The 23,759-nt window shown below is 65.9% G+C and overlaps 19 non-coding genes across 19 annotated transcripts; 12 read left to right on the top strand and 7 right to left on the bottom strand.

The window, feature by feature from the left end:
* Window positions 1-705: 705 nt before the first annotated feature.
* TRNAL-CAG (transfer RNA leucine (anticodon CAG)) lies at window positions 706-788 on the bottom strand. Its single transcript has one exon. It is a non-coding gene; the product is annotated as a tRNA-Leu (tRNA).
* Window positions 789-1,364: 576 nt separating this feature from the next.
* Window positions 1,365-1,436, top strand: TRNAD-GUC (transfer RNA aspartic acid (anticodon GUC)). Its single transcript has one exon. It is a non-coding gene; the product is annotated as a tRNA-Asp (tRNA).
* Window positions 1,437-2,228: 792 nt separating this feature from the next.
* On the top strand, window positions 2,229-2,300 carry TRNAG-UCC (transfer RNA glycine (anticodon UCC)). The gene has a single exon. It is a non-coding gene; the product is annotated as a tRNA-Gly (tRNA).
* A 266-nt stretch (window positions 2,301-2,566) lies between these two features.
* Window positions 2,567-2,638, top strand: TRNAE-CUC (transfer RNA glutamic acid (anticodon CUC)). Its single transcript has one exon. It is a non-coding gene; the product is annotated as a tRNA-Glu (tRNA).
* Window positions 2,639-5,830: 3,192 nt separating this feature from the next.
* On the bottom strand, window positions 5,831-5,900 carry TRNAG-GCC (transfer RNA glycine (anticodon GCC)). The gene has a single exon. It is a non-coding gene; the product is annotated as a tRNA-Gly (tRNA).
* Window positions 5,901-7,684: 1,784 nt separating this feature from the next.
* On the bottom strand, window positions 7,685-7,767 carry TRNAL-CAG (transfer RNA leucine (anticodon CAG)). The gene has a single exon. It is a non-coding gene; the product is annotated as a tRNA-Leu (tRNA).
* Window positions 7,768-8,343: 576 nt separating this feature from the next.
* Window positions 8,344-8,415, top strand: TRNAD-GUC (transfer RNA aspartic acid (anticodon GUC)). Its single transcript has one exon. It is a non-coding gene; the product is annotated as a tRNA-Asp (tRNA).
* Window positions 8,416-9,207: 792 nt separating this feature from the next.
* TRNAG-UCC (transfer RNA glycine (anticodon UCC)) lies at window positions 9,208-9,279 on the top strand. Its single transcript has one exon. It is a non-coding gene; the product is annotated as a tRNA-Gly (tRNA).
* A 266-nt stretch (window positions 9,280-9,545) lies between these two features.
* On the top strand, window positions 9,546-9,617 carry TRNAE-CUC (transfer RNA glutamic acid (anticodon CUC)). The gene has a single exon. It is a non-coding gene; the product is annotated as a tRNA-Glu (tRNA).
* Window positions 9,618-12,786: 3,169 nt separating this feature from the next.
* Window positions 12,787-12,857, bottom strand: TRNAG-GCC (transfer RNA glycine (anticodon GCC)). Its single transcript has one exon. It is a non-coding gene; the product is annotated as a tRNA-Gly (tRNA).
* A 1,780-nt stretch (window positions 12,858-14,637) lies between these two features.
* On the bottom strand, window positions 14,638-14,720 carry TRNAL-CAG (transfer RNA leucine (anticodon CAG)). The gene has a single exon. It is a non-coding gene; the product is annotated as a tRNA-Leu (tRNA).
* A 584-nt stretch (window positions 14,721-15,304) lies between these two features.
* Window positions 15,305-15,376, top strand: TRNAD-GUC (transfer RNA aspartic acid (anticodon GUC)). The gene has a single exon. It is a non-coding gene; the product is annotated as a tRNA-Asp (tRNA).
* Window positions 15,377-16,167: 791 nt separating this feature from the next.
* Window positions 16,168-16,239, top strand: TRNAG-UCC (transfer RNA glycine (anticodon UCC)). The gene has a single exon. It is a non-coding gene; the product is annotated as a tRNA-Gly (tRNA).
* A 266-nt stretch (window positions 16,240-16,505) lies between these two features.
* Window positions 16,506-16,577, top strand: TRNAE-CUC (transfer RNA glutamic acid (anticodon CUC)). The gene has a single exon. It is a non-coding gene; the product is annotated as a tRNA-Glu (tRNA).
* Window positions 16,578-19,756: 3,179 nt separating this feature from the next.
* Window positions 19,757-19,827, bottom strand: TRNAG-GCC (transfer RNA glycine (anticodon GCC)). Its single transcript has one exon. It is a non-coding gene; the product is annotated as a tRNA-Gly (tRNA).
* Window positions 19,828-21,607: 1,780 nt separating this feature from the next.
* On the bottom strand, window positions 21,608-21,690 carry TRNAL-CAG (transfer RNA leucine (anticodon CAG)). Its single transcript has one exon. It is a non-coding gene; the product is annotated as a tRNA-Leu (tRNA).
* A 576-nt stretch (window positions 21,691-22,266) lies between these two features.
* Window positions 22,267-22,338, top strand: TRNAD-GUC (transfer RNA aspartic acid (anticodon GUC)). The gene has a single exon. It is a non-coding gene; the product is annotated as a tRNA-Asp (tRNA).
* Window positions 22,339-23,130: 792 nt separating this feature from the next.
* Window positions 23,131-23,202, top strand: TRNAG-UCC (transfer RNA glycine (anticodon UCC)). Its single transcript has one exon. It is a non-coding gene; the product is annotated as a tRNA-Gly (tRNA).
* Window positions 23,203-23,468: 266 nt separating this feature from the next.
* TRNAE-CUC (transfer RNA glutamic acid (anticodon CUC)) lies at window positions 23,469-23,540 on the top strand. The gene has a single exon. It is a non-coding gene; the product is annotated as a tRNA-Glu (tRNA).
* Window positions 23,541-23,759: the final 219 nt, after the last annotated feature.

The following is a 23,759-nucleotide window of genomic DNA, read 5'->3' as shown; positions in this document are numbered from 1 at the left end:
GGGGAGGGCTTTCCACACGGGCCAGATGGAGCCCACAGACACACGCAGGCAAACGGGGCTAAAGACCAGGGGCGGATTAACCAGGAAGGCCGGTGAGCAGCGGCTTGCGTTGAGCCAGGGTCGCGCGCACGGGCGGGCTCCACTGTATTGGCTCCCTACTCTGTGGTGAGCGGTTTCAAGTGGTCTTCACCACATCCTTGCTGCGGTGGGAGAGCGGTGAGATCGTGAGCTGCAGATTGGTGGGAAGCCTAACAATTGGACCCGTGCCTACCTTGCTTGTTGGGTAATCGGGGCCTGACAAAGACAGAGAGAGAGGGAGAGGGAGAGGTGAAAGACAGAGGGAAGAGGGAAAGGGCGAGGGCAGAGAGAGGACAGGGGTAAGAGAGAGGAGGTAGCTGTGATGGGAAGTCGAGAAACCGCGCGGATGCGGGGGCAGGCAGGTAGGAGGGGTGCGTTTCATGGTGGGCAGTTGGGCTGGGGCTGGCCGGAAAGGCAGTTACCAGAGGGGTTCAAGGCGCTGGAGCATCCTAGCTGTCAGGGATGTGCCTGACAAGTTAGGGTGTCGGAGCGGGGTGGGGCCACGGGCTGGAGGCTGGAGAGGCAGAAGGATTGCACGGCCCGAGCGTGGACAGTCGCCCAGTAAAGGGCAGAGACGCGTGTGGTGAAGGCTGGGGACAGTAGGTGGCTGTTGCCAAAAGGTTGTCTTGTCAGGAGTGGGATTCGAACCCACGCCTCCAGGGGAGACTGCGACCTGAACGCAGCGCCTTAGACCGCTCGGCCATCCTGACGGCGGCTGTGGGCGCGTCGCCGCTGGCCCGGCTGCGACGCCGCGCCAACGCCGGTGCCCTGGGCCGGTCGGCGCGCCTCCTGGACGGCCTTGCGGCTGCGCGACCGACGGACGGACGGACGGACGGACGGACGGACGGCGCGCGCGAAGGCTCGGAGCCGAGCGCCACCAAGGCCGGCCGACCCGGCGAGGTGCCCGGCCAACTCCCCCACGCACCGTCCCCCGGGCCCCGCCAGCCGCTGCCCCGGCCTCCGTCCTCACGTCAGCTCTCGCGCCCACCAATGCCTCCTCCTCCTCGCAGACGTTTTCTGCCCGCTCGATCCCCTTTCTTTCTCCCGGCGCTTTCGCCGCCGTGGAGGGAAGCGGCCGCCGCGCACGCGGAGCTTCGGTATCCCCCGGGCCCGGCCCGGGTGCCAGGCTGCGTGGACGGCGAGGATGGAGGTGGGCGGGGCGCGCTCTGTCGCCGAGCATGCAGCGAGCAGGGGGCAGGAAGAGGCGTCGGCGTCGGAGTCGGAGTCGGCGTGGTGTGCAGCGGCGGCGGCGGGAGAGCGTTCCGCACCCCGGACGGCCACCGCCGTCCTCGTTAGTATAGTGGTGAGTATCCCCGCCTGTCACGCGGGAGACCGGGGTTCGATTCCCCGACGGGGAGGCAGACGCCCTTTTTGGCCTCTGCCGCCACGCACCCGGCGCCCGCTCTCAGACCCAGTGGCCGGCGCAATGCCCTGCCCTGCCCTGCCCCGCCCTGCCCTGCCCTCCGCGCTCCACCTGGGCCCTTGGCGTCATCCTCTGCGGGGCACAGCCCACCCTCCGCCCACCTTCCCTTCCAATCCTCCTGGCCAAGGCGCCTGGTCGCCCGCCAGCCACAGCAGCCTTCTCGGGTCCCGGCAGCGCTTGAGGAGCGGCCCGTCCCCAGCGGATGGGTGTCTTTCGCCTCCCGGCTCAGGGTCGCCGACCGCCGCCCAGCGACTCCGGCTCCCAGGTGCCAGGTGGAGAGCGGCCTGTCGGAGATGTGCACCGTCTCGGTGCCGGCTGTGGCCTAGCCGAGCGTCGCCGAGCGGCCGCGACGTGGCGGAGAATGGAAGGGGCTTGGCGAGCCGGGGGTGTGGAGCAGGCGTGCCCCGGGGGCAGGCCGCAGCCGGGAGCTCAGGGCCGGGGGTGGGGGGCCGCGCGCCCTGGAGCGCCCCGCTGCGGGCGGGAGGCCGGAGGAAGCGAGCGGGAGAGCGCCCCCCAGCGGCGGGGCTGAGGAGGGCGGGGCGGGGGCGTGTGGAGAGCGGCGGGGCTCGGCTGGCGCCGGGCGGCGGCTGGTGGTGCTGTGAGGGCCCGGAGCCGCGGACGGGTGAGCCAGGCGTCGAGAAGGGTCTGCGCCCGGCGGCGGGCGGCGGCGGCGGCAGCACGCTGGTGCGAGTTCCGCGCGGCATCTTGGGCTTGTCTGGGCCGTGCGGCGTTGGTGGTATAGTGGTGAGCATAGCTGCCTTCCAAGCAGTTGACCCGGGTTCGATTCCCGGCCAACGCAGTGGGCTGACTTTTTGCCAGAGGCCCAGCCCAGGGCCGTCTTGCCAGGTATGGCTGACGGAGTCGGCACTTGGCTCGGTGTGTATGTGTGGGAGAAGGAAGGAGGCGCCCAGCGTTTTGGGGGTGCTGCGAGCAAGAGAAAAGGGCGCGGAGTGCCAGGGGAGGCCGGGCCGGGAGACTGGAGGCCGGAGCAAGGTCCACGGCTGGGGCCGAGGGGTGCGGAGGCGCTGAGTGCAGGTGGCGCAGGCAGGACGGGTGTCCCGACGCTCCCTGGTGGTCTAGTGGTTAGGATTCGGCGCTCTCACCGCCGCGGCCCGGGTTCGATTCCCGGTCAGGGAAGCCGTTCTTCTTCCTCTCTGCCCACAAACAACTTGCCGCGCACCTCCCTCCACACCTGCCTTTTAGCCAACGCTTGCAGGCCCAGCACACCGCCTGGCCCGCTGCCGCCACCAATGCCATCCGATCCTTTTCGACCCGCTCGCCCACCACAGGCCTACTTGCTCGTCCGCCCTGGCGCTGGCGCTGGCGCCGGCGCTGGCGCTGGCGCTGGCGCTGGCGCTGGCGCAGGCGCTCGCGTTCTCTGGCATCTGTCAGCCCCAAAGCCCACAGGCCAGGACAGCCTCTGGCCGGCGGTGGCCAGGAGCGGAGCCCGCGTCCTCGCTGCTGCCAGCGCGCGCCCTGGCGCGTGCTTGCATTTGGCTCAGCTACCAGGCCAGACCTGGGCTGGGGGAGCCAAGCTTGTGAAGGCCCAGACCCTGAGCAGGGCGACGGCGGCCGGGAGACAGAAGAACGTGAAAGGGGAATCTGGGAATGCCCGGCCAGCTGGGGGGGTCCGGGTGGGGTCGGAGGGGGGGGGATGAGAGTAAGGGGGAGAGAGGAATGTGAGACCGGGGGCCGTCGGGGAAATGGACATGCCCAACGGCTGAGGGGCGGTGGCAGCAGGTAGCCTTCCCCGACTCTCTAACACGACGGTATTAGCAAGGCGCCAACAGATCTCAGCGTGGACACAAATTGACCGAGAACACCCCTACTCCCGCCCCCCGGATTGTACGACCCATGCATTTTATCCCACTCCTGCCTTATCGCATATCTATCCCGGTGTCCATCCCCTCTTCCACCCCGAGCGTCCCTCTTGTTAACTCATCGATGATGCCGCGCCTGGTAGATGGCAGACGGCAGTCATCCGCGTCTTGCAAGGCCTGCGGACAGAGAGGGTCTAATATTTGCTTCAAGACTCTTTTTCTTAGAAATCAAGTTTGCACGCAAGGAAACGCACAAGCCTCACGCCAGACAGTCGTTCCTTGGGTATCTTCGTGGTTCTCTTCCCACTCACCTCCCCTTCCCGCTCTCTCTGTCTTTAATTGTGGTGAAAGTATACGTAAGACAGAATATATCATTTTCACCATTTCTGAGTGCAGAATTCAGTGGCTTTAAGGACGTTCGCCGTCTTTTCTAATCGCCACGAATATCCATTTCCACTTTTTTTTTTTTAGTCATTCCCAAACCAACCCTGTTCCCACATAATGAGGGCCTCCTGTTTCCCCTTCCCGGCTACCCCGGGAAACGTCTATTCTCCTTTGTTGGTCTGGGAAGTTACCTGTTATACAGACGCGACGAAAGTAAAATCATACAACGTTTGTTGTTTTGGGTCTGGTTTACTTGACTCGGCGAATGTCTTCAAGGTTCATGCCTGTTGTGGCATGAGCATAACTTCATCCCTTGGGGTGGCCGTTCACGGGATTTGAAGAAAGAGATGGCTTTTGAAAAGGGCGATGGGGTGGATTCTGACTCCCGGCGACCCCATGTGTCTGAGAGTAGAACTGCACTCCGCGGGCTTTTCAGCGGCTTGGAATGTCAGGGCAGTAGAAGGCCAGGCATGGAAAGGCATAGCCTTGTGAGCAGGAACCCATGTGATCATAGAGAAGCTTACTGTCACCCCAGGCACTTCCTTCCTGCCCCTGTTTTGTGAGTTGTGGATAGATGACCGCAGTGGAGGAAGCTGGCTGGTTGTTCGGGTGGCACGACACAAAGGACAGGGAAAGGTGAGGGAAACCCAAAAGAGGGGACAGACGTGTCCTGAGTGCTGGCAGGTGGGAGAAGGAGTCCAGATGTCAGAGTGTCCAAGCCGCCCTAGGGCAGGAGGGGGCGCAGCGAGTGCGGCCGCCCAGTCAGGTGCCGGCGCTGCAGAGGCTTGGGGGCTTCGGAGCATTATGCCAGGCCAGTGTGGAGATGAGGGTGGGGACATGGGAGGGGCGGGGGCGACCCTGGGGATGCCGGGGGTGGCCAGCCCGGTGGATGTGCGTCATCAGGGCAAGGCAAGGCGTTCGTGTGATAGAGGTCTGTGGTGGCGGGTCAGGCGGAGGCTGGAAGGACCACTAGATGGCTAGCTGGGTGGCGGGGGTGGGGGGGAATGTTGGGAGGGTGGGCTTAGGTCCCACCCAGATCCAAGGGCACGTCATGAGACTGGACCCGGCCAGACAAGGTTGCCCGCGGTGCTGTGCCTGAAGTCAGTCAACCTAAAGAGTGGGAGGTTGATTGGGGGCAAGGGTGCTGTCGAGAGAGAGCCAGCGTGAGTCAGGGGCCGGGAGACAGAGAGGGAGACAGAGATAGAGACAGAGACGGACGGGCAGAAGAGGGAGCGAGAAACAGACAGACACACAGAGAGTCACGCAGAGAGAGATTAGAAGAGAAGGGAAGAGAGAAAAACGTCTGGAAAAGGCCGTGAGGTCTTAGGGCGCGCGACTGGCCCAGAAGCTTAAACGTCCCTTTGTCAGGACACGGGAGTGCGTTAGGTGCGCGTTTGGGGCACCGTGGGGTGCGGTGGGGTGGGACGGGGGACTCAGTGGAGATTGAAAGAGGCCCGAGCAACAGATGCCTCCAGTGACCTTTGGCCAAAAGTTTGGATCGTGGTAAGGGGGAGGCGGGCAAGGAAGGGGCGTGTTTACCACTGTGTTGTGGAGGAGTGGGCTAAAGTGACTGTACTGACATGACTTTCATTTTCTCGTGCGCGATGATGACCAGGACACGGTAGGGGAGCGTAATGCGTTGCTTTTCCGAGTATGGATCCGGCCGTGCGACTTCCTTGGTAATGGTCCAGCAAGGATGGTGTCATTTTGGGAGCGTGGCCAGGAAGGGTGGTGAGATGGGAAGAGGCATGGAGTCCCCGCAGCCAAAGCCCGCGTGTTGCACGGTGGTCCTCCGTGAAGTGAAACGTGTGGCTAAGGTTTCGTCAGGGTGATGAAGAGAAAAGGGTGGCTGCCCGGGAGAAGTGTTGGGGCAGAGCCCACTGGCGGTCGGCGCCGGAGCGCGGTGTGCTTTCGGCCCCAGGGTGTGGGAGAGGCGCAGGGCGCTGGCACACTGGTGGGCTGGCTGCAGGTGGGAGCGGAGCCCCAGGGCTCTGGGGGAGAGTTGCCCCGAGTGTAGTAGGAGAGCCAGAGCGGAGCAGAGCAGAGCAGAGCAGAGCAAGCAGAGCAAGCACTGAGCAGGCGGCGGTGTGAATTGGGGCAGAGCGACCAAAAGGGGACAGGGGACTGCACGGGCCGGGAATCGAACCCGGGCCTCCCGCGTGGCAGGCGAGAATTCTACCACTGACCACCCATGCGCTGCCGGCGTCCGGGCGGCTGGCTCCAGCCTGTGCCCCTGCCCTGTCTTCGCTGGCCCGCCGCTGGGCTCAGGACGCTGCTCACTACCTGGCCGGAGCGTCTGTCTCTCTGCTCCCCTAGAGCTAGGCAGGCGGCGGCGGCCAGCCTGGGGCCGGCGGCCTGGTGCGGGTGGGCGGGACGGGCGGGCAAGGGAAGGGGTCTGGGCGACCGACGTGGAAGAGAGGCAGGTGCCAGGCGTGTCGAGGGTCCTGGACGGAGGCGGAGGGAGAGAGGTAGTCCCTGCCCATCCCGTGGCTGGGAGGAAGCCTAGAGCCCGAAGGAGCCTGGTCGGCCAGCGCCAATCCCAGCCAGGCCAGGTGGCCTGTGGCGCGCAGAGGTGCTCACAGCTGTCCCGGCGGCGACCCCCGGCATGCACCCCCAGGACCCCCTTGGGCGGCCAGTTTTCTTGCCCGTGCTTGGGGGTGTGGGCACAGGAGGTCCGGGAGCAAGGGAGCGGGACGCCTGCATCCTCCTGTGGCGGCTGCCTGCCAGCGGCGGGACGTCGGACAAAGTGGCCACAGCGGTCTGAGCCTGCCTTCCGCCCTCCGTCCTCCGGCCAGCCACACTCCTTAGGATGCTGTGCTGGAGGGGGTGGGTTGTGGAGCGGGAGCCGGCCCACCCATCGAAAGAGCTCTTCGGCAGCAGAGAGGTCGTTGGCGCGGTGGGTCTGCTCCCAGGCAGCGGCTACCCGCGTGGAACTGGGATGTGGCGCGCCCGAGGTGGACCGGGCCCTGTGCCCGGCTCTGGCTTCTCCTCGCCAGCCGGTGGTGGGGCTGAAAATGCAGCGGCATGGCCGGTGTGGGGAGGCAAGTTCCCCAAACTCAACAAGCGCGGAGACCACGGGCTGAAGAGAGGGCGCAGCGGGTGTTAGTGGGAAGGGGATTCGGGGCGGGAGAGAGGAATGGGCAGGAGGCTGGTGTGGAAAGGGCGGGATGATGGCCAAGGTCTTGGGTGGTGTGGTGCTGCTTGCAGCAGCGCAGGGCAAAAGCGAGTTGCTGCTGTTCAGTGGGCAGAAAGTGGAGGACCACCGGGGAGGGCTTTCCACACGGGCCAGATGGAGCCCACAGACACACGCAGGCAAACGGGGCTAAAGACCAGGGGCGGATTAACCAGGAAGGCCGGTGAGCAGCGGCTTGCGTTGAGCCAGGGTCGCGCGCACGGGCGGGCTCCACTGTATTGGCTCCCTACTCTGTGGTGAGCGGTTTCAAGTGGGCTTCACCACATCCTTGCTGCGGTGGGAGAGCGGTGAGATCGTGAGCTGCAGATTGGTGGGAAGCCTAACAATTGGACCCGTGCCTACCTTGCTTGTTGGGTAATCGGGGCCTGACAAAGACAGAGAGAGAGGGAGAGGAGAGGGAGAGGTGAAAGACAGAGGGAAGAGGGAAAGGGCGAGGGCAGAGAGAGGACAGGGGGGTAAGAGAGAGGAGGTAGCTGCGATGGGAAGTCGAGAAACCGCGCGGATGCGGGGGCAGGCAGGTAGGAGGGGTGCGTTTCATGGTGGGCAGTTGGGCTGGGGCTGGCCGGAAAGGCAGTTACCAGAGGGGTTCAAGGCGCTGGAGCATCCTAGCTGTCAGGGATGTGCCTGACAAGTTAGGGTGTCGGAGCGGGGTGGGGCCACGGGCTGGAGGCTGGAGAGGCAGAAGGATTGCACGGCCCGAGCGTGGACAGTCGCCCCCCAGTAAAGGGCAGAGACGCGTGTGGTGAAGGCTGGGGACAGTAGGTGGCTGTTGCCAAAAGGTTGTCTTGTCAGGAGTGGGATTCGAACCCACGCCTCCAGGGGAGACTGCGACCTGAACGCAGCGCCTTAGACCGCTCGGCCATCCTGACGGCGGCTGTGGGCGCGTCGCCGCTGGCCCGGCTGCGACGCCGCGCCAACGCCGGTGCCCTGGGCCGGTCGGCGCGCCTCCTGGACGGCCTTGCGGCTGCGCGACCGACGGACGGACGGACGGACGGACGGACGGACGGCGCGCGCGAAGGCTCGGAGCCGAGCGCCACCAAGGCCGGCCGACCCGGCGAGGTGCCCGGCCAACTCCCCCACGCACCGTCCCCCGGGCCCCGCCAGCCGCTGCCCCGGCCTCCGTCCTCACGTCAGCTCTCGCGCCCACCAATGCCTCCTCCTCCTCGCAGACGTTTTCTGCCCGCTCGATCCCCTTTCTTTCTCCCGGCGCTTTCGCCGCCGTGGAGGGAAGCGGCCGCCGCGCACGCGGAGCTTCGGTATCCCCCGGGCCCGGCCCGGGTGCCAGGCTGCGTGGACGGCGAGGATGGAGGTGGGCGGGGCGCGCTCTGTCGCCGAGCATGCAGCGAGCAGGGGGCAGGAAGAGGCGTCGGCGTCGGAGTCGGAGTCGGCGTGGTGTGCAGCGGCGGCGGCGGGAGAGCGTTCCGCACCCCGGACGGCCACCGCCGTCCTCGTTAGTATAGTGGTGAGTATCCCCGCCTGTCACGCGGGAGACCGGGGTTCGATTCCCCGACGGGGAGGCAGACGCCCTTTTTGGCCTCTGCCGCCACGCACCCGGCGCCCGCTCTCAGACCCAGTGGCCGGCGCAATGCCCTGCCCTGCCCTGCCCCGCCCTGCCCTGCCCTCCGCGCTCCACCTGGGCCCTTGGCGTCATCCTCTGCGGGGCACAGCCCACCCTCCGCCCACCTTCCCTTCCAATCCTCCTGGCCAAGGCGCCTGGTCGCCCGCCAGCCACAGCAGCCTTCTCGGGTCCCGGCAGCGCTTGAGGAGCGGCCCGTCCCCAGCGGATGGGTGTCTTTCGCCTCCCGGCTCAGGGTCGCCGACCGCCGCCCAGCGACTCCGGCTCCCAGGTGCCAGGTGGAGAGCGGCCTGTCGGAGATGTGCACCGTCTCGGTGCCGGCTGTGGCCTAGCCGAGCGTCGCCGAGCGGCCGCGACGTGGCGGAGAATGGAAGGGGCTTGGCGAGCCGGGGGTGTGGAGCAGGCGTGCCCCGGGGGCAGGCCGCAGCCGGGAGCTCAGGGCCGGGGGTGGGGGGCCGCGCGCCCTGGAGCGCCCCGCTGCGGGCGGGAGGCCGGAGGAAGCGAGCGGGAGAGCGCCCCCCAGCGGCGGGGCTGAGGAGGGCGGGGCGGGGGCGTGTGGAGAGCGGCGGGGCTCGGCTGGCGCCGGGCGGCGGCTGGTGGTGCTGTGAGGGCCCGGAGCCGCGGACGGGTGAGCCAGGCGTCGAGAAGGGTCTGCGCCCGGCGGCGGGCGGCGGCGGCGGCAGCACGCTGGTGCGAGTTCCGCGCGGCATCTTGGGCTTGTCTGGGCCGTGCGGCGTTGGTGGTATAGTGGTGAGCATAGCTGCCTTCCAAGCAGTTGACCCGGGTTCGATTCCCGGCCAACGCAGTGGGCTGACTTTTTGCCAGAGGCCCAGCCCAGGGCCGTCTTGCCAGGTATGGCTGACGGAGTCGGCACTTGGCTCGGTGTGTATGTGTGGGAGAAGGAAGGAGGCGCCCAGCGTTTTGGGGGTGCTGCGAGCAAGAGAAAAGGGCGCGGAGTGCCAGGGGAGGCCGGGCCGGGCGACTGGAGGCCGGAGCAAGGTCCACGGCTGGGGCCGAGGGGTGCGGAGGCGCTGAGTGCAGGTGGCGCAGGCAGGACGGGTGTCCCGACGCTCCCTGGTGGTCTAGTGGTTAGGATTCGGCGCTCTCACCGCCGCGGCCCGGGTTCGATTCCCGGTCAGGGAAGCCGTTCTTCTTCCTCTCTGCCCACAAACAACTTGCCGCGCACCTCCCTCCACACCTGCCTTTTAGCCAACGCTTGCAGGCCCAGCACACCGCCTGGCCCGCTGCCGCCACCAATGCCATCCGATCCTTTTCGACCCGCTCGCCCACCACAGGCCTACTTGCTCGTCCGCCCTGGCGCTGGCGCTGGCGCTGGCGCTGGCGCAGGCGCTCGCGTTCTCTGGCATCTGTCAGCCCCAAAGCCCACAGGCCAGGACAGCCTCTGGCCGGCGGTGGCCAGGAGCGGAGCCCGCGTCCTCGCTGCTGCCAGCGCGCGCCCTGGCGCGTGCTTGCATTTGGCTCAGCTACCAGGCCAGACCTGGGCTGGGGGAGCCAAGCTTGTGAAGGCCCAGATCCTGAGCAGGGCGACGGCGGCCGGGAGACAGAAGAACGTGAAAGGGGAATCTGGGAATGCCCGGCCAGCTGGGGGGGTCCGGGTGGGGTCGGAGGGGGGGGATGAGAGTAAGGGGGAGAGAGGAATGTGAGACCGGGGGCCGTCGGGGAAATGGACATGCCCAACGGCTGAGGGGCGGTGGCAGCAGGTAGCCTTCCCCGACTCTCTAACACGACGGTATTAGCAAGGCGCGAACAGATCTCAGCGTGGACACAAATTGACCGAGAACACCCCTACTCCCGCCCCCCGGATTGTACGACCCATGCATTTTATCCCACTCCTGCCTTATCGCATATCTATCCCGGTGTCCATCCCCTCTTCCACCCCGAGCGTCCCTCTCGTTAACTCATCGATGATGCCGCGCCTGGTAGATGGCAGACGGCAGTCATCCGCGTCTTGCACGGCCTGCGGACAGAGAGGGTCTAATATTTGCTTCAAGACTCTTTTTCTTAGAAATCAAGTTTGCACGCAAGGAAACGCACAAGCCTCACGCCAGACAGTCGTTCCTTGGGTATCTTCGTGGTTCTCTTCCCACTCACCTCCCCTTCCCGCTCTCTCTGTCTTTAATTGTGGTGAAAGTATACGTAAGACAGAATATATCATTTTCACCATTTCTGAGTGCAGAATTCAGTGGCTTTAAGGACGTTCGCCGTCTTTTCTAATCGCCACGAATATCCATTTCCACTTTTTTTTTTTTTTTAGTCATTCCCAAACCAACCCTGTTCCCACATAATGAGGGCCTCCTGTTTCCCCTTCCCGGCTACCCCGGGAAACGTCTATTCTCCTTTGTTGGTCTGGGAAGTTACCTGTTATACAGACGCGACGAAAGTAAAATCATACAACGTTTGTTGTTTTGGGTCTGGTTTACTTGACTCGGCGAATGTCTTCAAGGTTCATGCCTGTTGTGGCATGAGCATAACTTCATCCCTTGGGGTGGCCGTTCACGGGATTTGAAGAAAGAGATGGCTTTTGAAAAGGGCGATGGGGTGGATTCTGACTCCCGGCGACCCCATGTGTCTGAGAGTAGAACTGCACTCCGCGGGCTTTTCAGCGGCTTGGAATGTCAGGGCAGTAGAAGGCCAGGCATGGAAAGGCATAGCCTTGTGAGCAGGAACCCGTGTGATCATAGAGAAGCTTACTGTCACCCCAGGCACTTCCTTCCTGCCCCTGTTTTGTGAGTTGTGGATAGATGACCGCAGTGGAGGAAGCTGGCTGGTTGTTCGGGTGGCACGACACAAAGGACAGGGAAAGGTGAGGGAAACCCAAAAGAGGGGACAGACGTGTCCTGAGTGCTGGCAGGTGGGAGAAGGAGTCCAGATGTCAGAGTGTCCAAGCCGCCCTAGGGCAGGAGGGGGCGCAGCGAGTGCGGCCGCCCAGTCAGGTGCCGGCGCTGCAGAGGCTTGGGGGCTTCGGAGCATTATGCCAGGCCAGTGTGGAGATGAGGGTGGGGACATGGGAGGGGCGGGGGCGACCCTGGGGATGCCGGGGGTGGCCAGCCCGGTGGATGTGCGTCATCAGGGCAAGGCAAGGCGTTCGTGTGATAGAGGTCTGTGGTGGCGGGTCAGGCGGAGGCTGGAAGGACCACTAGATGGCTAGCTGGGTGGCGGGGGTGGGGGGGGAGTGTTGGGAGGGTGGGCTTAGGTCCCACCCAGATCCAAGGGCACGTCATGAGACTGGACCCGGCCAGACAAGGTTGCCCGCGGTGCTGTGCCTGAAGTCAGTCAACCTAAAGAGTGGGAGGTTGATTGGGGGCAAGGGTGCTGTCGAGAGAGAGCCAGCGTGAGACAGGGGCCGGGAGACAGAGAGGGAGACAGAGATAGAGACAGAGACGGACGGGCAGAAGAGGGAGCGAGAAACAGACAGACACACAGAGAGACACGCAGAGAGAGATTAGAAGAGAAGGGAAGAGAGAAAAACGTCTGGAAAAGGCCGTGAGGTCTTAGGGCGCGCGACTGGCCCAGAGGCTTAAACGTCCCTTTGTCAGGACACGGGAGTGCGTTAGGTGCGCGTTTGGGGCACCGTGGGGTGCGGTGGGGTGGGACGGGGGACTCAGTGGAGATTGAAAGAGGCCCGAGCAACAGATGCCTCCAGTGACCTTTGGCCAAAAGTTTGGATCGTGGTAAGGGGGAGGCGGGCAAGGAAGGGGCGTGTTTACCACTGTGTTGTGGAGGAGTGGGCTAAAGTGACTGTACTGACATGACTTTCATTTTCTCGTGCGCGATGATGACCAGGACACGGTAGGGGAGCGTAATGCGTTGCTTTTCCGAGTATGGATCCGGCCGTGCGACTTCCTTGGTAATGGTCCAGCAAGGATGGTGTCATTTTGGGAGCGTGGCCAGGAAGGGTGGTGAGATGGGAAGAGGCATGGAGTCCCCGCAGCCAAAGCCCGCGTGTTGCACGGTGGTCCTCCGTGAAGTGAAACGTGTGGCTAAGGTTTCGTCAGGGTGATGAAGAGAAAAGGGTGGCTGCCCGGGAGAAGTGTTGGGGCAGAGCCCACTGGCGGTCGGCGCCGGAGCGCGGTGTGCTTTCGGCCCCAGGGTGTGGGAGAGGCGCAGGGCGCTGGCACACTGGTGGGCTGGCTGCAGGTGGGAGCGGAGCCCCAGGGCTCTGGGAGAGTTGCCCCGAGTGTAGTAGGAGAGCCAGAGCGGAGCAGAGCAGAGCAGAGCAGAGCAAGCAGAGCAAGCACTGAGCAGGCGGCGGTGTGAATTGGGGCAGAGAGACCAAAAGGGGACAGGGGACTGCACGGGCCGGGAATCGAACCCGGGCCTCCCGCGTGGCAGGCGAGAATTCTACCACTGAACCACCCATGCGCTGCCGGCGTCCGGGCGGCTGGCTCCAGCCTGTGCCCCTGCCCTGTCTTCGCTGGCCCGCCGCTGGGCTCAGGACGCTGCTCACTACCTGGCCGGAGCGTCTGTCTCTCTGCTCCCCTAGAGCTAGGCAGGCGGCGGCGGCCAGCCTGGGGCCGGCGGCCTGGTGCGGGTGGGCGGGACGGGCGGGCAAGGGAAGGGGTCTGGGCGACCGACGTGGAAGAGAGGCAGGTGCCAGGCGTGTCGAGGGTCCTGGACGGAGGCGGAGGGAGAGAGGTAGTCCCTGCCCATCCCGTGGCTGGGAGGAAGCCTAGAGCCCGAAGGAGCCTGGTCGGCCAGCGCCAATCCCAGCCAGGCCAGGTGGCCTGTGGCGCGCAGAGGTGCTCACAGCTGTCCCGGCGGCGACCCCCGGCATGCACCCCCAGGACCCCCTTGGGCGGCCAGTTTTCTCGCCCGTGCTTGGGGGTGTGGGCACAGGAGGTCCGGGAGCAAGGGAGCGGGACGCCTGCATCCTCCTGTGGCGGCTGCCTGCCAGCGGCGGGACGTCGGACAAAGTGGCCACAGCGGTCTGAGCCTGCCTTCCGCCCTCCGTCCTCCGGCCAGCCGCACTCCTTAGGATGCTGTGCTGGAGGGGGTGGGTTGTGGAGCGGGAGCCGGCCCACCCATCGAAAGAGCTCTTCGGCAGCAGAGAGGTCGTTGGCGCGGTGGGTCTGCTCCCAGGCAGCGGCTACCCGCGTGGAACTGGGATGTGGCGCGCCCGAGGTGGACCGGGCCCTGTGCCCGGCTCTGGCTTCTCCTCGCCAGCCGGTGGTGGGGCTGAAAATGCAGCGGCATGGCCGGTGTGGGGAGGCAAGGTCCCCAAACTCAACAAGCGCGGAGACCACGGGCTGAAGAGAGGGCGCAGCGGGTGTTAGTGGGAAGGGGATTCGGGGCGGGAGAGAGGAATGGGCAGGAGGCTGGTGTGGAAAGGGCGGGATGATGGCCAAGGTCTTGGGTGGTGTGGTGCTGCTTGCAGCAGCGCAGGGCAAAAGCGAGTTGCTGCTGTTCAGCGGGCAGAAAGTGGAGGACCACCGGGGAGGGCTTTCCACACGGGCCAGATGGAGCCCACAGACACACGCAGGCAAACGGGGCTAAAGACCAGGGGCGGATTAACCAGGAAGGCCGGTGAGCAGCGGCTTGCGTTGAGCCAGGGTCGCGCGCACGGGCGGGCTCCACTGTATTGGCTCCCTACTCTGTGGTGAGCGGTTTCAAGTGGGCTTCACCACATCCTTGCTGCGGTGGGAGAGCGGTGAGATCGTGAGCTGCAGATTGGTGGGAAGCCTAACAATTGGACCCGTGCCTACCTTGCTTGTTGGGTAATCGGGGCCTGACAAAGACAGAGAGAGAGGGAGAGGGAGAGGGAGAGGTGAAAGACAGAGGGAAGAGGGAAAGGGCGAGGGCAGAGAGAGGACAGGGGTAAGAGAGAGGAGGTAGCTGCGATGGGAAGTCGAGAAACCGCGCGGATGCGGGGGCAGGCAGGTAGGAGGGGTGCGTTTCATGGTGGGCAGTTGGGCTGGGGCTGGCCGGAAAGGCAGTTACCAGAGGGGTTCAAGGCGCTGGAGCATCCTAGCTGTCAGGGATGTGCCTGACAAGTTAGGGTGTCGGAGCGGGGTGGGGCCACGGGCTGGAGGCTGGAGAGGCAGAAGGATTGCACGGCCCGAGCGTGGACAGTCGCCCAGTAAAGGGCAGAGACGCGTGTGGTGAAGGCTGGGGACAGTAGGTGGCTGTTGCCAAAAGGTTGTCTTGTCAGGAGTGGGATTCGAACCCACGCCTCCAGGGGAGACTGCGACCTGAACGCAGCGCCTTAGACCGCTCGGCCATCCTGACGGCGGCTGTGGGCGCGTCGCCGCTGGCCCGGCTGCGACGCCGCGCCAACGCCGGTGCCCTGGGCCGGTCGGCGCGCCTCCTGGACGGCCTTGCGGCTGCGCGACCGACGGACGGACGGACGGACGGACGGACGGACGGACGGACGGCGCGCGCGAAGGCTCGGAGCCGAGCGCCACCAAGGCCGGCCGACCCGGCGAGGTGCCCGGCCAACTCCCCCACGCACCGTCCCCCGGGCCCCGCCAGCCGCTGCCCCGGCCTCCGTCCTCACGTCAGCTCTCGCGCCCACCAATGCCTCCTCCTCCTCGCAGACGTTTTCTGCCCGCTCGATCCCCTTTCTTTCTCCCGGCGCTTTCGCCGCCGTGGAGGGAAGCGGCCGCCGCGCACGCGGAGCTTCGGTATCCCCCGGGCCCGGCCCGGGTGCCAGGCTGCGTGGACGGCGAGGATGGAGGTGGGCGGGGCGCGCTCTGTCGCCGAGCATGCAGCGAGCAGGGGGCAGGAAGAGGCGTCGGCGTCGGAGTCGGAGTCGGCGTGGTGTGCAGCGGCGGCGGCGGGAGAGCGTTCCGCACCCCGGACGGCCACCGCCGTCCTCGTTAGTATAGTGGTGAGTATCCCCGCCTGTCACGCGGGAGACCGGGGTTCGATTCCCCGACGGGGAGGCAGACGCCCTTTTTGGCCTCTGCCGCCACGCACCCGGCGCCCGCTCTCAGACCCAGTGGCCGGCGCAATGCCCTGCCCTGCCCTGCCCCGCCCTGCCCTGCCCTCCGCGCTCCACCTGGGCCCTTGGCGTCATCCTCTGCGGGGCACAGCCCACCCTCCGCCCACCTTCCCTTCCAATCCTCCTGGCCAAGGCGCCTGGTCGCCCGCCAGCCACAGCAGCCTTCTCGGGTCCCGGCAGCGCTTGAGGAGCGGCCCGTCCCCAGCGGATGGGTGTCTTCCGCCCCCCGGCTCAGGGTCGCCGACCGCCGCCCAGCGACTCCGGCTCCCAGGTGCCAGGTGGAGAGCGGCCTGTCGGAGATGTGCACCGTCTCGGTGCCGGCTGTGGCCTAGCCGAGCGTCGCCGAGCGGCCGCGACGTGGCGGAGAATGGAAGGGGCTTGGCGAGCCGGGGGTGTGGAGCAGGCGTGCCCCGGGGGCAGGCCGCAGCCGGGAGCTCAGGGCCGGGGGTGGGGGGCCGCGCGCCCTGGAGCGCCCCGCTGCGGGCGGGAGGCCGGAGGAAGCGAGCGGGAGAGCGCCCCCCAGCGGCGGGGCTGAGGAGGGCGGGGCGGGGGCGTGTGGAGAGCGGCGGGGCTCGGCTGGCGCCGGGCGGCGGCTGGTGGTGCTGTGAGGGCCCGGAGCCGCGGACGGGTGAGCCAGGCGTCGAGAAGGGTCTGCCCCGGCGGCGGGCGGCGGCGGCGGCAGCACGCTGGTGCGAGTTCCGCGCGGCATCTTGGGCTTGTCTGGGCCGTGCGGCGTTGGTGGTATAGTGGTGAGCATAGCTGCCTTCCAAGCAGTTGACCCGGGTTCGATTCCCGGCCAACGCAGTGGGCTGACTTTTTGCCAGAGGCCCAGCCCAGGGCCGTCTTGCCAGGTATGGCTGACGGAGTCGGCACTTGGCTCGGTGTGTATGTGTGGGAGAAGGAAGGAGGCGCCCAGCGTTTTGGGGGTGCTGCGAGCAAGAGAAAAGGGCGCGGAGTGCCAGGGGAGGCCGGGCCGGGCGACTGGAGGCCGGAGCAAGGTCCACGGCTGGGGCCGAGGGGTGCGGAGGCGCTGAGTGCAGGTGGCGCAGGCAGGACGGGTGTCCCGACGCTCCCTGGTGGTCTAGTGGTTAGGATTCGGCGCTCTCACCGCCGCGGCCCGGGTTCGATTCCCGGTCAGGGAAGCCGTTCTTCTTCCTCTCTGCCCACAAACAACTTGCCGCGCACCTCCCTCCACACCTGCCTTTTAGCCAACGCTTGCAGGCCCAGCACACCGCCTGGCCCGCTGCCGCCACCAATGCCATCCGATCCTTTTCGACCCGCTCGCCCACCACAGGCCTACTTGCTCGTCCGCCCTGGCGCTGGCGCTGGCGCTGGCGCTGGCGCTGGCGCAGGCGCTCGCGTTCTCTGGCATCTGTCAGCCCCAAAGCCCACAGGCCAGGACAGCCTCTGGCCGGCGGTGGCCAGGAGCGGAGCCCGCGTCCTCGCTGCTGCCAGCGCGCGCCCTGGCGCGTGCTTGCATTTGGCTCAGCTACCAGGCCAGACCTGGGCTGGGGGAGCCAAGCTTGTGAAGGCCCAGACCCTGAGCAGGGCGACGGCGGCCGGGAGACAGAAGAACGTGAAAGGGGAATCTGGGAATGCCCGGCCAGCTGGGGGGGTCCGGGTGGGGTCGGAGGGGGGGGGATGAGAGTAAGGGGGAGAGAGGAATGTGAGACCGGGGGCCGTCGGGGAAATGGACATGCCCAACGGCTGAGGGGCGGTGGCAGCAGGTAGCCTTCCCCGACTCTCTAACACGACGGTATTAGCAAGGCGCCAACAGATCTCAGCGTGGACACAAATTGACCGAGAACACCCCTACTCCCGCCCCCCGGATTGTACGACCCATGCATTTTATCCCACTCCTGCCTTATCGCATATCTATCCCGGTGTCCATCCCCTCTTCCACCCCGAGCGTCCCTCTTGTTAACTCATCGATGATGCCGCGCCTGGTAGATGGCAGACGGCAGTCATCCGCGTCTTGCAAGGCCTGCGGACAGAGAGGGTCTAATATTTGCTTCAAGACTCTTTTTCTTAGAAATCGAGTTTGCACGCAAGGAAACGCACAAGCCTCACGCCAGACAGTCGTTCCTTGGGTATCTTCGTGGTTCTCTTCCCACTCACCTCCCCTTCCCGCTCTCTCTGTCTTTAATTGTGGTGAAAGTATACGTAAGACAGAATATATCATTTTCACCATTTCTGAGTGCAGAATTCAGTGGCTTTAAGGACGTTCGCCGTCTTTTCTAATCGCCACGAATATCCATTTCCACTTTTTTTTTTTTTAGTCATTCCCAAACCAACCCTGTTCCCACATAATGAGGGCCTCCTGTTTCCCCTTCCCGGCTACCCCGGGAAACGTCTATTCTCCTTTGTTGGTCTGGGAAGTTACCTGTTATACAGACGCGACGAAAGTAAAATCATACAACGTTTGTTGTTTTGGGTCTGGTTTACTTGACTCGGCGAATGTCTTCAAGGTTCATGCCTGTTGTGGCATGAGCATAACTTCATCCCTTGGGGTGGCCGTTCACGGGATTTGAAGAAAGAGATGGCTTTTGAAAAGGGCGATGGGGTGGATTCTGACTCCCGGCGACCCCATGTGTCTGAGAGTAGAACTGCACTCCGCGGGCTTTTCAGCGGCTTGGAATGTCAGGGCAGTAGAAGGCCAGGCATGGAAAGGCATAGCCTTGTGAGCAGGAACCCGTGTGATCATAGAGAAGCTTACTGTCACCCCAGGCACTTCCTTCCTGCCCCTGTTTTGTGAGTTGTGGATAGATGACCGCAGTGGAGGAAGCTGGCTGGTTGTTCGGGTGGCACGACACAAAGGACAGGGAAAGGTGAGGGAAACCCAAAAGAGGGGACAGACGTGTCCTGAGTGCTGGCAGGTGGGAGAAGGAGTCCAGATGTCAGAGTGTCCAAGCCGCCCTAGGGCAGGAGGGGGCGCAGCGAGTGCGGCCGCCCAGTCAGGTGCCGGCGCTGCAGAGGCTTGGGGGCTTCGGAGCATTATGCCAGGCCAGTGTGGAGATGAGGGTGGGGACATGGAAGGGGCGGGGGCGACCCTGGGGATGCCGGGGGTGGCCAGCCCGGTGGATGTGCGTCATCAGGGCAAGGCAAGGCGTTCGTGTGATAGAGGTCTGTGGTGGCGGGTCAGGCGGAGGCTGGAAGGACCACTAGATGGCTAGCTGGGTGGCGGGGGTGGGGGGGGAGTGTTGGGAGGGTGGGCTTAGGTCCCACCCAGATCCAAGGGCACGTCATGAGACTGGACCCGGCCAGACAAGGTTGCCCGCGGTGCTGTGCCTGAAGTCAGTCAACCTAAAGAGTGGGAGGTTGATTGGGGGCAAGGGTGCTGTCGAGAGAGAGCCAGCGTGAGACAGGGACCGGGAGACAGAGAGGGAGACAGAGATAGAGACAGAGACGGACGGGCAGAAGAGGGAGCGAGAAACAGACAGACACACAGAGAGACACGCAGAGAGAGATTAGAAGAGAAGGGAAGAGAGAAAAACGTCTGGAAAAGGCCGTGAGGTCTTAGGGCGCGCGACTGGCCCAGAGGCTTAAACGTCCCTTTGTCAGGACACGGGAGTGCGTTAGGTGCGCGTTTGGGGCACCGTGGGGTGCGGTGGGGTGGGACGGGGGACTCAGTGGAGATTGAAAGAGGCCCGAGCAACAGATGCCTCCAGTGACCTTTGGCCAAAAGTTTGGATCGTGGTAAGGGGGAGGCGGGCAAGGAAGGGGCGTGTTTACCACTGTGTTGTGGAGGAGTGGGCTAAAGTGACTGTACTGACATGACTTTCATTTTCTCGTGCGCGATGATGACCAGGACACGGTAGGGGAGCGTAATGCGTTGCTTTTCCGAGTATGGATCCGGCCGTGCGACTTCCTTGGTAATGGTCCAGCAAGGATGGTGTCATTTTGGGAGCGTGGCCAGGAAGGGTGGTGAGATGGGAAGAGGCATGGAGTCCCCGCAGCCAAAGCCCGCGTGTTGCACGGTGGTCCTCCGTGAAGTGAAACGTGTGGCTAAGGTTTCGTCAGGGTGATGAAGAGAAAAGGGTGGCTGCCCGGGAGAAGTGTTGGGGCAGAGCCCACTGGCGGTCGGCGCCGGAGCGCGGTGTGCTTTCGGCCCCAGGGTGTGGGAGAGGCGCAGGGCGCTGGCACACTGGTGGGCTGGCTGCAGGTGGGAGCGGAGCCCCAGGGCTCTGGGAGAGTTGCCCCGAGTGTAGTAGGAGAGCCAGAGCGGAGCAGAGCAGAGCAGAGCAGAGCAGAGCAAGCAGAGCAAGCACTGAGCAGGCGGCGGTGTGAATTGGGGCAGAGCGACCAAAAGGGGACAGGGGACTGCATGGGCCGGGAATCGAACCCGGGCCTCCCGCGTGGCAGGCGAGAATTCTACCACTGAACCACCCATGCGCTGCCGGCGTCCGGGCGGCTGGCTCCAGCCTGTGCCCCTGCCCTGTCTTCGCTGGCCCGCCGCTGGGCTCAGGACGCTGCTCACTACCTGGCCGGAGCGTCTGTCTCTCTGCTCCCCTAGAGCTAGGCAGGCGGCGGCGGCCAGCCTGGGGCCGGCGGCCTGGTGCGGGTGGGCGGGACGGGCGGGCAAGGGAAGGGGTCTGGGCGACCGACGTGGAAGAGAGGCAGGTGCCAGGCGTGTCGAGGGTCCTGGACGGAGGCGGAGGGAGAGAGGTAGTCCCTGCCCATCCCGTGGCTGGGAGGAAGCCTAGAGCCCGAAGGAGCCTGGTCGGCCAGCGCCAATCCCAGCCAGGCCAGGTGGCCTGTGGCGCGCAGAGGTGCTCACAGCTGTCCCGGCGGCGACCCCCGGCATGCACCCCCAGGACCCCCTTGGGCGGCCAGTTTTCTCGCCCGTGCTTGGGGGTGTGGGCACAGGAGGTCCGGGAGCAAGGGAGCGGGACGCCTGCATCCTCCTGTGGCGGCTGCCTGCCAGCGGCGGGACGTCGGACAAAGTGGCCACAGCGGTCTGAGCCTGCCTTCCGCCCTCCGTCCTCCGGCCAGCCGCACTCCTTAGGATGCTGTGCTGGAGGGGGTGGGTTGTGGAGCGGGAGCCGGCCCACCCATCGAAAGAGCTCTTCGGCAGCAGAGAGGTCGTTGGCGCGGTGGGTCTGCTCCCAGGCAGCGGCTACCCGCGTGGAACTGGGATGTGGCACGCCCGAGGTGGACCGGGCCCTGTGCCCGGCTCTGGCTTCTCCTCGCCAGCCGGTGGTGGGGCTGAAAATGCAGCGGCATGGCCGGTGTGGGGAGGCAAGGTCCCCAAACTCAACAAGCGCGGAGACCACGGGCTGAAGAGAGGGCGCAGCGGGTGTTAGTGGGAAGGGGATTCGGGGCGGGAGAGAGGAATGGGCAGGAGGCTGGTGTGGAAAGGGCGGGATGATGGCCAAGGTCTTGGGTGGTGTGGTGCTGCTTGCAGCAGCGCAGGGCAAAAGCGAGTTGCTGCTGTTCAGCGGGCAGAAAGTGGAGGACCACCGGGGAGGGCTTTCCACACGGGCCAGATGGAGCCCACAGACACACGCAGGCAAACGGGGCTAAAGACCAGGGGCGGATTAACCAGGAAGGCCGGTGAGCAGCGGCTTGCGTTGAGCCAGGGTCGCGCGCACGGGCGGGCTCCACTGTATTGGCTCCCTACTCTGTGGTGAGCGGTTTCAAGTGGGCTTCACCACATCCTTGCTGCGGTGGGAGAGCGGTGAGATCGTGAGCTGCAGATTGGTGGGAAGCCTAACAATTGGACCCGTGCCTACCTTGCTTGTTGGGTAATCGGGGCCTGACAAAGACAGAGAGAGAGGGAGAGGGAGAGGGAGAGGTGAAAGACAGAGGGAAGAGGGAAAGGGCGAGGGCAGAGAGAGGACAGGGGTAAGAGAGAGGAGGTAGCTGCGATGGGAAGTCGAGAAACCGCGCGGATGCGGGGGCAGGCAGGTAGGAGGGGTGCGTTTCATGGTGGGCAGTTGGGCTGGGGCTGGCCGGAAAGGCAGTTACCAGAGGGGTTCAAGGCGCTGGAGCATCCTAGCTGTCAGGGATGTGCCTGACAAGTTAGGGTGTCGGAGCGGGGTGGGGCCACGGGCTGGAGGCTGGAGAGGCAGAAGGGTTGCACGGCCCGAGCGTGGACAGTCGCCCAGTAAAGGGCAGAGACGCGTGTGGTGAAGGCTGGGGACAGTAGGTGGCTGTTGCCAAAAGGTTGTCTTGTCAGGAGTGGGATTCGAACCCACGCCTCCAGGGGAGACTGCGACCTGAACGCAGCGCCTTAGACCGCTCGGCCATCCTGACGGCGGCTGTGGGCGCGTCGCCGCTGGCCCGGCTGCGACGCCGCGCCAACGCCGGTGCCCTGGGCCGGTCGGCGCGCCTCCTGGACGGCCTTGCGGCTGCGCGACCGACGGACGGACGGACGGACGGACGGACGGACGGCGCGCGCGAAGGCTCGGAGCCGAGCGCCACCAAGGCCGGCCGACCCGGCGAGGTGCCCGGCCAACTCCCCCACGCACCGTCCCCCGGGCCCCGCCAGCCGCTGCCCCGGCCTCCGCCCTCACGTCAGCTCTCGCGCCCACCAATGCCTCCTCCTCCTCGCAGACGTTTTCTGCCCGCTCGATCCCCTTTCTTTCTCCCGGCGCTTTCGCCGCCGTGGAGGGAAGCGGCCGCCGCGCACGCGGAGCTTCGGTATCCCCCGGGCCCGGCCCGGGTGCCAGGCTGCGTGGACGGCGAGGATGGAGGTGGGCGGGGCGCGCTCTGTCGCCGAGCATGCAGCGAGCAGGGGGCAGGAAGAGGCGTCGGCGTCGGAGTCGGAGTCGGCGTGGTGTGCAGCGGCGGCGGCGGGAGAGCGTTCCGCACCCAGGACGGCCACCGCCGTCCTCGTTAGTATAGTGGTGAGTATCCCCGCCTGTCACGCGGGAGACCGGGGTTCGATTCCCCGACGGGGAGGCAGACGCCCTTTTTGGCCTCTGCCGCCACGCACCCGGCGCCCGCTCTCAGACCCAGTGGCCGGCGCAATGCCCTGCCCTGCCCTGCCCCGCCCTGCCCTGCCCTCCGCGCTCCACCTGGGCCCTTGGCGTCATCCTCTGCGGGGCACAGCCCACCCTCCGCCCACCTTCCCTTCCAATCCTCCTGGCCAAGGCGCCTGGTCGCCCGCCAGCCACAGCAGCCTTCTCGGGTCCCGGCAGCGCTTGAGGAGCGGCCCGTCCCCAGCGGATGGGTGTCTTCCGCCCCCCGGCTCAGGGTCGCCGACCGCCGCCCAGCGACTCCGGCTCCCAGGTGCCAGGTGGAGAGCGGCCTGTCGGAGATGTGCACCGTCTCGGTGCCGGCTGTGGCCTAGCCGAGCGTCGCCGAGCGGCCGCGACGTGGCGGAGAATGGAAGGGGCTTGGCGAGCCGGGGGTGTGGAGCAGGCGTGCCCCGGGGGCAGGCCGCAGCCGGGAGCTCAGGGCCGGGGGTGGGGGGCCGCGCGCCCTGGAGCGCCCCGCTGCGGGCGGGAGGCCGGAGGAAGCGAGCGGGAGAGCGCCCCCCAGCGGCGGGGCTGAGGAGGGCGGGGCGGGGGCGTGTGGAGAGCGGCGGGGCTCGGCTGGCGCCGGGCGGCGGCTGGTGGTGCTGTGAGGGCCCGGAGCCGCGGACGGGTGAGCCAGGCGTCGAGAAGGGTCTGCGCCCGGCGGCGGGCGGCGGCGGCGGCAGCACGCTGGTGCGAGTTCCGCGCGGCATCTTGGGCTTGTCTGGGCCGTGCGGCGTTGGTGGTATAGTGGTGAGCATAGCTGCCTTCCAAGCAGTTGACCCGGGTTCGATTCCCGGCCAACGCAGTGGGCTGACTTTTTGCCAGAGGCCCAGCCCAGGGCCGTCTTGCCAGGTATGGCTGACGGAGTCGGCACTTGGCTCGGTGTGTATGTGTGGGAGAAGGAAGGAGGCGCCCAGCGTTTTGGGGGTGCTGCGAGCAAGAGAAAAGGGCGCGGAGTGCCAGGGGAGGCCGGGCCGGGCGACTGGAGGCCGGAGCAAGGTCCACGGCTGGGGCCGAGGGGTGCGGAGGCGCTGAGTGCAGGTGGCGCAGGCAGGACGGGTGTCCCGACGCTCCCTGGTGGTCTAGTGGTTAGGATTCGGCGCTCTCAGCGCCGCGGCCCGGGTTCGATTCCCGGTCAGGGAAGCCGTTCTTCTTCCTCTCTGCCCACAAACAACTTGCCGCGCACCTCCCTCCACACCTGCCTTTTAGCCAACGCTTGCAGGCCCAGCACACCGCCTGGCCCGCTGCCGCCACCAATGCCATCCGATCCTTTTCGATCCGCTCGCCCACCACAGGCCTACTTGCTCGTCCGCCCTGGCGCTGGCGCTGGCGCTGGCGCTGGCGCAGGCGCTCGCGTTCTCT

This window comes from Loxodonta africana, unplaced genomic scaffold, assembly GCF_030014295.1.
Source record: "Loxodonta africana isolate mLoxAfr1 unplaced genomic scaffold, mLoxAfr1.hap2 scaffold_671, whole genome shotgun sequence".
NCBI lineage: Eukaryota > Metazoa > Chordata > Mammalia > Proboscidea > Elephantidae > Loxodonta > Loxodonta africana.
Note: the sequence above shows the minus strand (reverse complement) of the source record. Positions and strands in the feature narration are given on the sequence as shown.